Raw genomic sequence first — 9,683 nt, forward strand, 5'->3', positions numbered from 1 at the left:
AGGCTAACCATGGGCCGGCTGCCACTGAGCAAAGCCTTATTACATGGTAAAGGCTTTATCAACATGATTTCAATGAATCCTTTTGATTCTACAAGGAGGGAACTTCTTCTATTGGATTTCATCTCTTTGCCCTCCCAGTGGGGACATTTGCCCTTTACTCTTGCTCTAAGCCCAAGAGGCTGACCTGGGTGGGTGGCATTAGTGGGTTCCCACGTACCCTGGCCTCTGGTTGGGTTGGTCCAAAGAACAGAAGAGACTCTGGCAGGAGAAGACAATGGGGTTGGGATATTAATCCCCTAGGCTCCTCCTTGCCTGGGCTGTGGGCTGGCTGTGTATCTTCCCCAAAACCACTGCTCCTGATGGGTGATTTGCTCCAATAGGTCCCCTTTCCAGGTTCTGGAATTAACACTCTTCCTTGATCCTGCAGGTTCAGGTTGGAACAGCGCCTCCCTTTGCCAGACCCAGGGATTGCACTTTACCCTGTGGAGGTTCCTAAACTCCTTTCATAGGTATGCATATAATGTCTTTATGAAACTCGCCTCACATTGCCCGGGTTCAATGTGCCCTCTGTTTCCTGCCAGGCTCCTGACAAGTGAATCTGCATCATCTCTTATTTATTTATTTGTTTGTTTGTTTATTTAAAGATTTTATTTATGTGTTCGACAGACAGAGATTACAAGTGGACAGAGAGGCAGTCAGAGAGAGGAAGGGAAACAGGCTCCCCGCTGAGCAGAGAGCCCAATGCCGGGCTCGATCCCAGGACGCTGGGATCATGACCTGAGCTGAAGGCAGAGGCTTTAACCCACTGAGCCACCCTGGCGCCCTCATCTCTGATTTATAGAGGAGGAAACCAAAGCTCAAAAGTATTACGTCGCTTGCACGGGAGTAATTATCTGGGATTTGAATTTGGATCAGCCTGTCTTCAGAGTCCAAGCTCTAAAAAATAAAATTATCTTTTACTCAGTGTCTGCTGTGTGCCACACAGTGTCCTAAACACTTCCTGCCTTTCTTTCACGAATCCTCACAAAGACTGTTGTAGATAATGCTTGCTAACCCTCTTTTACAGATGAGGATACCGAGGCTCAGAAAGAGAACATCAGGGGCGCCTGGGTGGCTCAGTGGGTTAAAGCCTCTGCCTTCGGCTCAGGTCATGATCTCAGGGTCCTGGGGTCGAGCTCCGCAACGCGCTCTCTGCTCAGCAGGGAGCCTGCTTCCTCCTCTCTCTCTGCCTGCCTCTCTGCCTACTTGTGATCTCTGTCTGTCAAATAAATAAATAAATAAAATCTTTGAAAGAAAGAAAGGGAACATCACTTGCCCACAGCCACAAAGTCAGAGAGAGGCAGAGCTGGGGCACGAACCCTGGTCTGTTCCGGTCTTGTAACCGACCTCAAATAACCTGCCTCTTGCAGAAGCTACGGACATCATGGGAAGCCAGAAGAGAGAGTGAATCCGTGTCCAAAGAAGAGCTTCTAAGGTAGGGCTGGAGAAGCGAATTTGTTCATTAGCTCCAGGAGACAGGATTGAGTGGAAGATAGCAGGTGAAGCCAGGGGCTGGGGGACTGTGGAATGGAGGTGGGTTCCAGGCCAGCTTGGGAAGGTGGTCCAGCCCTTTGACAGGAAGAGGATGGGATACCTGTGATGCCTCTAAGTCCATGGTGGCTGGGCGGGGCTTAAGTGAGTCTGTTCCTGTTGACAAACATTTACTGAGTACCTGCCATGTGCCAGGCACATTGCTGAGCTCTGGAGCCATCTAGATTGGGGCAGAGGGGCCATAAATAAGCCCACCCTGTGGATGGAAACTAGTGTGATTTGGGGCTCGGGTGTGAGATCATTTGCCTAGCCCACTTCTCATTCCTAGAAGCCCTATTAACAGGACTACTTCCTCTGCCCCTGCCAAATTCTACCCCTCTGTACAGTGGCATCCCACTGGAGTCCTTATCATACTGGACTGGTCACCTTTCTCCTCAGTCCCCAGCCCAGCAGCCCATAAACAGGTCTCTGCTGGGTCTCTGTTCTCTTGTTCACTTAAAAATGCACCCCCCAACTGTCTATCTATCATCACCAACTTTATAGCTTTATTAAGTTATGATGGATTTGCCATAATCTGCATGTATTTAAGCTGTGCAATTTGATACATGTTGGCATATGTATATACTCCTGAAGTGTTCACCACAATCAAGATCATGAATATATGAGCACAAAGGTTTCCTCATCCCCCTTCATTGTCCCCCTTCCTGCCCTAGGCAACTGCTGATCTGTTTTCCATCTCAATTGTATATAAATGGAAACTTACAGAAGTCTGGCTTCTTTCCCTCTGCATAATTAATTTTAGATTCGTCCAAGTTGTCTATCAATACTTCGTTCTTGTTTATTGCTGAATAGTATTCTACGGTATAGATATACCATAGTTTGTTGTCCCCCCCACATTCCTTCCTTCGTTCCTTCCTTCCTTCCATTTATCTAACTATCACCTACCTATCATTCATCTATCTATTCACTTCTTTAAGTGAACCAGTTTGTAAAGATGTTATATGGGATTTATATTTAGTTGCAAAAGCATTTGTATCAACCTCCATGCCTGCCTGTAGGGAAGGATGAAATAAAGTTTCGTATCCCCCACTATGGAACACGTACCACCCTTAAAAGGGATGAGGTTGTCCTACAAGTATCAAACCACACCTGGCCATATGGTGGCCAGCCTCAATGTCGCAGCACCTTCCAAAGAATCCTAAGTCGCCAATCCCCATGGCATCAGCAAATAACTCACCTCTGAAATTGAAGTCTCCTTGAGAAATCCTTAAGATCTGACGGTTTCCTCATGAGTCACAGTCCCTACTTCCCCAGTACTTCCCCTTGCTTCCTCCAGACCTCAGCCTGGGTTATCTCTCGTGTCCAGGCATTCCTTCCCTCTTAGTCCCTCTCCCCCCATTTTGGCCCACCCCGGGTGGCTTCAGGTCCTTCCTGATGTAAATCAATGTACTCGTTCTTAGTGTGTTCCTGTCCTTGATGAGCCCAACGAAAGGTCTAGGGAATAGGCAGGCAAATATTGAATCCTCTTTAGAAAGAATAAGGGAAAAGGGTGATGCTGCTTACTAATTTGGGGGGGTGTGTGGAGAAGGGCAGAGGGAGAGGGAAAGAGATAATCTTTTTTTTTTAAAGATTTTATTTATTTATTATTTAACAGAGAGAGAAAGAGAGAGATAGCGAGAGCACAAGCAGAGCAGGCAGAGGGAGAAGAGGGCTCCCCACTGAGAGAGTGACTCGATCCCAAGACTCTAGGATCATGACCTGAGCTGAAGGCAGCTGCTTAACTGACTGAGCCACCCAGGTGTCCCTAGAGAGAGAATCTTAAGCAGGCTCCATGCCCACTACAGAGCCCAACTAGGGGCTCAGTCTCACGACCCTGAGATCATGACCTGAGCTGAAATCAAGAGTCAGATACTTAACTGACTGAGCCACCCAGGTGCTCCTTTAGTAATATTTCTTATCCCTGATATATATGTCGAATATACGTATATATTTGACGTGGGAAAATGGTTATCATCATTGTGGAGTGCAAGGAACAAGTTACAAAATATTCATCACATTGGTAATAACTCATTTAATATGTTTATGAAGTCCCTAAGCTCAGGGACTATAACTATATTTTGTCCCTTATATCTCCAACATATGGTAGGTATCCTTGAAATATATTGTTTATACTCTTAATTAGACACTCACCACCATGTTAGCAGTGGCTATCACTGAGTGATGGGATCATACATCATTTTCACTTGCTCATTAATATTCATCTGGATTGTTTGAATTTTTTATAAAGAGCTGTGTTTCTTTTCCTTTCCCTCTTACTCTCTTATTTTATTTGGTTTTCTTTTGGTATTACGCTTATAATCAGATAAAGCAATAAAGGTTCCAAAAAATTTTAATGTAAATGGAATGGTGAGAATTTGAAGTATTTCCTTCTGCTAAGGAGGGGGACTTTTGGTACCCATTAAATGACATCCTGGTAATGCTGTGGTGGAAAAACCCAACTCAGACATCATGGAATCAAACTAATCCCTCAAGTTAGCAGGACCTTGGTATTTACTTGGCACACACAGCCATACCACTGAACCTTTCTGCAGCCTCCCAAACAGATTGGCAACAAATTTGCTCAGGTTCCTCCCATTGGTTCCCTTTGGCTCCCTTGGGACTTCATCAGGAGAGCTGTGATTGCCAGGAGGGCTGTGTCATTCTTGGTTCGTGGCTAACTTTCTAATGTACCTGCTGAAGTTCTTGAGTAGGTGGAGAGAAAAACCATTCCTATATGCGGGCTAGCATGACCAGAGTGTCACCTCTTCCCATCTCTTTGCTTTGCTACTTCTTTCTATCTATCTATACAGCTGTCCATCCATCTCCATCTATCTACCTATCCATCTGTCTATCCATCCACCTACCCATCCACCCATCCATCCATTTATCCATCCATCCATCCATCCATCCATCCACCCACCCATCTATCCATCCATCCATCCATCCATCCATCTATCCATCCATCCCTCCATCCATCCATCCATCCATCCACCCATCCATCCATCCCTCCATCCATCCATACATCCATCCATCCATCTATCCATCCCTCCATCCATCCATCCATCCATCCACCCATCCATAAGCCCCCCATATCTATCTATCTATCTATCTATCTATCTATCTATCTAACTATCTATCTATCTATCTAATCTTCCATCATCTATTGATCTATTTCTTTATGATATTTTCCTCCTTTTTCTTTGACCATCCTTGATCTGTCCATTGATACCAGTGAAGCCAACAGATGTCAGTGTCCTTCTATAGCTGAAAGAAGACACAGATGACTTTAATAGTAAGTGTGATCATCTACTAAGAACCTATCGGTTATCAGACACAGTATAAAGAAATTAGAAAGGGCTTAGCACATAGCCTGACACATACAAGTGCCATGGAAAAAAAACATTATTTTGAGTTCTTTTCTTTGTTAGTGGTTGTAATTACCGATTGCTGCTACTGCCTCAATGAAACCTCATTCATTCATGACAACTGTTATGAAGGGAAGGTTAAGAGATCTGTCTGCATTAAAGGAACTGCTTAGAATCTTTAAACAAAGTGAACCTTTATTTCTTTGGAGTACAGAGAAGAATTTGACCAAAAAAAAAAAAAAGGGTTCCTAAGTCATATTACTTCCTGTCTGCTCCAATCAACATTTAAAACTCATCTGAATTCCACAGGAATTTATTTGGCTAAAAGTGAGGTGCTAAAAGCCTTAAGATAGTTTATTCTTTTAAAGACATGAAATATTTCTTGCACAATCTTCTTTATGGTCACTCCAGTAAACTTGCCTTCACAGGTAGAGCAAAGGTAAACTGTAGCTCAGGCCAGGTTGAATTATAACAAATTCCATTATTAGCACAGTTCAAATTAATGAGATTTTCCTTTGCTTTGGTTTCAAAAGAGGCTCAAAGCCACTTAGTAACTTGAGACCTCTTGTGAACTCATTACTAGAATAGTTTTTAAAACACAGTTTGGTCTTTGGTTACCATAGGAAATTGCAAAGGCCCAATGACCATGTTCCATTTTGGACCCAAGTTTTATGTTGGGCAATTCATTTAAGCTTTGATGATTTTTTAATTTAAAAAATTCCCTACCAATAGTAACAAAAAAAAAAATCTATTAGCACACAGTGAACACATGAAAGGAATACTGACCAGTGTAGTATATTGTCTGAGTTCTGTGCAAAAAAAAAAAAAAAAAAAAAAAGATGAACGTAAACAAAACTTCTGAACTTTACATATTTATCTCCAAGCTCATAGTAGCCACAGATGCAAAAGTTTGTCCTTGTGTTTTACGTCTGGCAACCTCCTAAATTAAGTTGGATTTGTCCCAAGGACCAAATAAGAAAATTAATTCATGAACTAGGGCCCTCCAGAATGTTTTTTCCTTTCATTTGGTTTAGTCACTTTTATAGTTCTTTCTTTCTTCGAAGTAATTTGGATTTGATTGCTTCTTTGTGAAATTCTAATGTCAAGACTGTGTCTAATTTCTGTTTTATGAAGAAATCTGGAAACTATACAAAGCAATGAATTGAGATGCAGAGTCAAATAAAATCTGTAATGTGATAACTCTATCAACTCTGCCTGGAAAGATGCTGTATTTCAATTAGATCTTGAGACATGTTCTTACATAAACTGACAGCATAGGATTGACAGTGTTCATCTTCCCAGAAAACACAATTTACAAGGACAGAGTGGTGAATTTGGTTCAGTATTCCAAAGATACGTTGGTGGCTTGCCCCACCCCAGCCTGAATCCAGATAGCATTTCACAGACAGGTTCGCTTTTGGCATTAAATAAGAATCACAAACATATTAAAAATTCCCACCAGGGAAAAAAAAAAAAGGGCATTTAAAATTTTAAGTCATAATAAGAATACTTAGCATTTAAACAGTACTTTACATCTTCAAAGCACTCTATAAACATCGGTTCCAATTCTCCAGGCTTGTAGTAGTCTTTGATGTGGAGAAGAGCTCTGTGCACAGTGGGAGAGATAAAGCTCCATCCAGAAGAACTGGGTCCAATTAGCTAATTGTAACACTTTCATTTCTTCCCCGTTCAGTTTCATTTTTTTTCCAGCTACCTTTTGTTGTTCTCGTGTAGAGTCCTTGCAGGGTCACCTACGCGGGTCTGCTGGTAGCATCCAGACTTGCATCCAAACTCAGCCCCACGACCCATGCTGCACCCTCCACCCCAATTCACGGTAAAATAGTAAAACAGGGACCAAATGTAGGACGAGTAGATTTACTTTGTTCTCAGAGCGTCTGCCTTTTCTTTTTTTTAATAGCCTTTTGTTTATCAGACGATAGGAAGGACTCTGTTATTTATTTATTTATTTAAAAAAATTTTTTTAAAAGAAGATTTTATTTATCCGACAGACAGAGATCACAAGTAGGCAGAAAAGCAGGCAGAGAGAGAGGAGGAAGCAGTCTCCCCTTGGGCAGAGAGCCCGATGCGGGGCTTGATTCCAGGACCCTGAGATCACGACCTGAGCCGAAGGCAGAGGCTTTAACCAACTGAGCCACCCCGGCACCCCAAGGACTCTGTTTTTTTAGATAGTTAGCTTTCAGGCTTGATTTTTTGGGTTCTTTCTTAGCCAAACAGGCACTCGGCAGTCCTGTGTCAGTGTCCATCGTTCTTTCTGGAGATTGTGCCCATGCAGGAGATCCAAATGTCAGGGCAGCCCTGAGACCTGGAGCAGGGCGGATTTAACATCAGTCCCAACCGGTAATATTCAGTGCAGGGGAGGTTGGGGTGAGGCAGGAAATCTCCCCAAGCAGGCCATTTCTTCCACTCCACTCTTCGTGGAAGTATAAATTGGTATCACCTTTTGCAATATCTACGGAAGTTGTGATCTTTTGTCTCCTTTGACCAAGCAATTCTACTTCCAGAAATTTGTTTTAATGGGAAATTCACTTGCAAAAGAATATGCAAGTCCATTGATGCACACTGTGGTGGGAATCTGAAGACAGGCAGGGGCCCACAGTAAGGTGAAGGGAAGAGACACGCCAGACAGCATAATACAATGCCACCGCTCTCAGGCTAATGACATGGATCAAAGTGTCCTCACGTGGAGGGAGGTCTATCGGGCTCATTCATTCAGCACCCATTTCTTGAGCACCTACTATGTGCCAGGGCACTGTTCTGGACAGAGGACGCAAAGTTGAACAAAGGAGACAGTACCCTTGCCCTCCTAGAGCTTACATTCTGATGGGAAGTTTTTTACAAACATATAAATACATGTTTTTAGGTAATAACATATTTGCAAGGTTCAAAAAAAAAAAAAAAAACAAGGTGTATGGAAAAGTCACTTTGGAAACCATGTTGGCAGTTTCTTATAAAGCTAAGTATGTGTTTACCATATGGCCCACCCATCCCACTCCTGGGATTTTACCCAAGAGAAATGAAAACTTATATTCACACCACAAAACTTGTATGTGAATGTTTAGAGTGGCTGGATTTGTAATCGCCCCAAACTGGAAACAACCCTGACATCCTTCAACTGATGAATGGATAAACAGACTGTAGACTATCCATACAATGAAATATTATACAATAATCAAAAGGAAGGAACTACAGATTCACGGAACAATGTGGAGGAAACTCAAGAGGCATTATAGTGCCGAGTGAAAGAAATCAGACACAAAAGGCTATGTAGTCTATAATACCATGTGTAGGACCTTCTGGAAAAGGAAAAGTAGAGGGAGAGGGAACAGGTTAATCATTGCCAGGAGCTGACCCTGAAGGATGGGGTTTATTCCAAGGGCACAAGAGAATTTGGAAGGCTGGTAGAACTGTTCTGAATTTTTACTGTGACAATGCTTATACAATTGTATATGGTATAGGGGTGCCTGGGTGGCTCAGTGGGTTAAAGCCTCTGCCTTCAGCTCAGGTCATGATCCCAGGGTCCTGGGATTGAGCCCTGCATTGGGCTCTCTGCTCAGCGGGGAGCCTGCTTCCCTTCCTCTCTCTCTGCCTGCCTCTGCCTACTTGTAATCTCTGTCTGTCAAATAAATTAATAAAATCTTTAAAAAAAATTGAATATGGTATAACGTATTTTCAAAACTCAAAGAAGCCTATGCTAAAAACAATGAATTTGACGATATGCAAACTGTACCTCAATCACCTGATTAAAGAAAAAAAAATCTAGGTGCAAAAGTTATGTATGGATTGATCCCATTTTTGTAAGTAATCAATGTTAGAATATGCTTGGGAAAAAAAATTCTAGATAAAAATCCAGTATATGGCACGCTGTTAACAGTAAGTTGTCTGGGTTGGGAAAAGGGAGGGGGGAAGTTTCATTTTCTAAATTATACATTTCTTTGATCTTTGAATATTTTATAGGGCACGTGTTATTTTCAAAATTAGAGGGGAAATTGATTTTTGATATAAAATCCATCGTTGGTGCTGGCCAGGCTGCTGGGGAGAGGCAGAGCACTCACCTGAGACGCTCGGGCTCTATGGTAAGCCCCGAATTCTAGTTCTGGAAGGCAACTGTCCACTCATGCCGCTGGAGATGTGCTCTCTCTCTTTGTGGACCCCTTGAGAAGTCTGGGAGAATCTTTTCTCTTTGCCTTGGGGTTCCTCCTCCTCTAGATGAGGAAGTGCTGCTGACCTCGTTAGACTGCTGCTGAGGGAACCCACCTTCCAGGCCCCACAGGACAGATTTTTCTGGATGGGACAGAATGAGGCTCTGAGCCGACATGGGCCTTGACCCTCCTCCCAAGGAGAAGAGCTGCCTGTAGCCCGGGGTGGTTTAACACCTCTGATTGGAGCAGTCCATGTTTGTGGACACTTGCACTATGCCAGGCACTGGCCGGGGCTTACTACTTGGCATTATTTTGTGATTCCTTCATTTAACAAATATCCGACAAATGCCAACAATATTCTAGGCCCTGGGGATCCTGTAGTGAACAAACAGGGAAAGAGAAAACTAACCCTGTCCTCATGGGGCTTATGTTCTAAACACAGGAGGAGAGACAGGGAAAAATGCATGGAAACAAATATATATATATATATATTTTTTTCTTTTTTAAGTTAGATCCAAGTCCAGTGTGGAGCCCAATAGGGGGTCAAACTCATGACTGTGAGGTGGAGACCTGAGCTGAGATCAAGAAT

General features: G+C 43.0%; 1 long non-coding RNA gene across 1 annotated transcript; it reads left to right on the forward strand.

Moving 5' to 3' along the window:
• Positions 1-423: 423 nt before the first annotated feature.
• Positions 424-8,927, forward strand: LOC122902055. The gene is made up of 3 exons (XR_006383733.1): positions 424-509; positions 1,410-1,474; positions 8,910-8,927. It is a non-coding gene; the product is annotated as an uncharacterized LOC122902055 (long non-coding RNA).
• The last annotated feature ends 756 nt before the right edge of the window (positions 8,928-9,683 follow it).

Source organism: Neovison vison, chromosome 3 (genome assembly GCF_020171115.1).
Source record: "Neovison vison isolate M4711 chromosome 3, ASM_NN_V1, whole genome shotgun sequence".
Lineage (NCBI taxonomy): Eukaryota > Metazoa > Chordata > Mammalia > Carnivora > Mustelidae > Neogale > Neogale vison.